Raw genomic sequence first — 2,473 nt, 5'->3', positions numbered from 1 at the left:
GTGTGAGGAACAGGAGCCCCACAAGAGGAAATGAAAAGTCCTAAAGTGAAGCTGCCTAAAATCTTGTTATAATTCAGGGACAATGCGTGTATTTTGGGCCGTGCGATCATTCTGACGGTTAAACGGGATTCCCGGTGGTCATTTTACTGAGGGTTTAGATTTCTATCTGCCTTTCTCCAGTTTTCTTTCTGTTTATTTCTTCGCTTTGCGCTATTTAAGCCTTCAAGGAATAATCACAGGTGAATTGATGGGCCTACAGCAGGGCAAGTGAGCTGCAGAAGGGGCAGGGAAAGACTTTTACACATGAGGAGAGGGGGCAGGAGTTTCAGAAGGTAGGAGTCACACAGGGGGCTGATTAAGGGGGAGATTATACAGAGGGGGTGGGAGGCTGCTGTTCGTTTCGGAGGGGGATAATTAGAATGAACATGGGGACAGGGTGCTTGTTCATGTTTGAAATAGTGAGGGGTCGCTGCTACATGTTTAAAATGGTGAATGCATATGAGTTAATAGCTGATATGAGTTTGTATTTATACAGACGTCCAGATAGATAGGGGGTGGGGCGGTGCTGGGAGTGCGGGGACTGTTGTGATGGTGGGTTGGGTGTTAGATGGGGGTTGTTTGAGAGAGATTTTTGAGTGGGCAAACGCGGGGTTAAAAATGGCGCGAGTAATTTGGCGGCCACGAAACAAACGGTCTGGCGAAAATGATGCATAGATGGAATAATTGTCGGCTGATAATGACAGGGAGGAAAAGAATGGGGGTTGGATAATATTTGCGAGGAGGAAAGAAAAAGCTAAATAACCAGTCCAGTATAGATTTTGAAGAGCACACATTGGGGGTTATATATTTCTTTTTTCAGAAAAGGTTGCTGACAGGAAATAGAAGAGAAAATGAAAGATATGATGAAATCTATTTTTTGAATTGTGAATCGGGGAGAGCGCAAACGCAGTCCCCCACTACCACAAATTTTACAGTCGAGTATCCCGCATTTGGGGACATCGCAGGCGTCAGCACACCCGAAGTGCAATGGGCTAGCATCGTCCTGGGAGAACCTTTTTTTTTTGCAAAAATATACTTTATTCATAAAATATCTTCAACCACATTCCAAACCATTTCAAAAACACCATTACAAGGGTACAATCCGGTTCAACTTTAACAAAATGTATCACCAGGTGCATCAGTACAAACAATATTACAATCATTTACAGGCTTTCACTTTGAGCTGTACAGCCCGAGGGGCTCTAAACAGTTCCCAGTCTCTCGGTGCGCTGTGGTAGAAAGGTCTTAGACAGCGGCCCTTCCCCATTGCGCTTTTGCAGCAGCTGCCCCAAGCTTTAGTGCGTCCCTCAGCACGTAGTCCTCGGCCTTGGAATGTGCCAGTCCGCAACACTCGGTCGGGGACAACTCGTTGCGCTGGAAGACCAACAAGTTTCGGGCAGACCAAAGCGCGTCTTTCACCGAGTTGATGATCCTCCAGCTGCAGTTGATGTTTGTCTCGGTGTGTGTCCCTGGGAACAGCCCGTAAAGCACAGAGTCCTGTGTCACAGAACTGCTCGGGATGAACCTCGACAGAAACCACTGCATCTCTCTCCAGATCTTCTTTGCAAAGGCACCAACTACAAGGATGTGAACAACGGTCTCATACCGACCACAGCCACCTCGAGGGCAACATGCCAAGGGGGTGAGACTCCTGACTTTGACAGTCTGCTCGGGGAACCATCCCACAGGGTCCACCCTCTCCTTTTCCCTCAGGGCCTCTAGGACGTTACGTGCTGACCACTGCCTGATGGACTTGTGGTCAAAGGTGTTTTTCTGCATAAATTTTTCCACCAGGGACAGGTGGTACGGCACGGTCCAACTACTTGGAGCGTTCCGCGGCAGCGTGGCCAGACCCATCCTTCGCAACACCGGGGACAGGTAGAACCTCAGCACGTAGTGACACTTGGTGTTTGCGTACTGAGGGTCTACACACCGCTTGATGCAGCCACACACAAAGGTGGCCATCAGTATGAGGGCGATGTTGGGCACGTTTTTTTCCCCTTTATCTAGAGGCTTGTACATCGCGTCTCTGCGGACACGATCCATTTTTGACCTCCAGATAAAGCGGAAGATGGCTCGAGTGATCGCCACCACGCAGGAGTGTGGAATGGGCCAGACCTGCGCCACGTACAGCAACAGCGAGAGTGCCTCACACCTGATGACCAGGTTCTTACCCGCAATGGAGAGGGAGCGTCGCTCCCACATGCCCAGTTTCCTTTTCACCATAGCCACTCGCTCCTTCCAGTTTCTAACGCATGCCCCGGTCCCTCCGAACCATATCCCCAGCACCTTCAGGCCGTCAGCCCTGACAGTGAAGGGGACAAAGGATCGGTCAGCCCAGTTCCCAAAGAACATGGCCTCGCTCTTCCCACGATTTACCTTGGCTCCCGAGGCCAGTTCGAACTGGTCGCAAATGTGGATCAGTCTGCGCACC

At 50.0% G+C, this 2,473-nt stretch overlaps 1 non-coding gene across 1 annotated transcript; it reads right to left on the bottom strand.

The window, feature by feature from the left end:
• Positions 1-928: 928 nt before the first annotated feature.
• On the bottom strand, positions 929-1,091 carry LOC144674234 (U1 spliceosomal RNA). Its single transcript, XR_013574493.1, has one exon. It is a non-coding gene; the product is annotated as a U1 spliceosomal RNA (small nuclear RNA).
• Positions 1,092-2,473: the final 1,382 nt, after the last annotated feature.

This window comes from Cetorhinus maximus, unplaced genomic scaffold (assembly GCF_964194155.1).
Source record: "Cetorhinus maximus unplaced genomic scaffold, sCetMax3.hap1.1 HAP1_SCAFFOLD_592, whole genome shotgun sequence".
Taxonomy (NCBI): Eukaryota; Metazoa; Chordata; class Chondrichthyes; order Lamniformes; family Cetorhinidae; genus Cetorhinus; species Cetorhinus maximus.
This window is presented reverse-complemented; position numbering and strand designations above follow the sequence as displayed.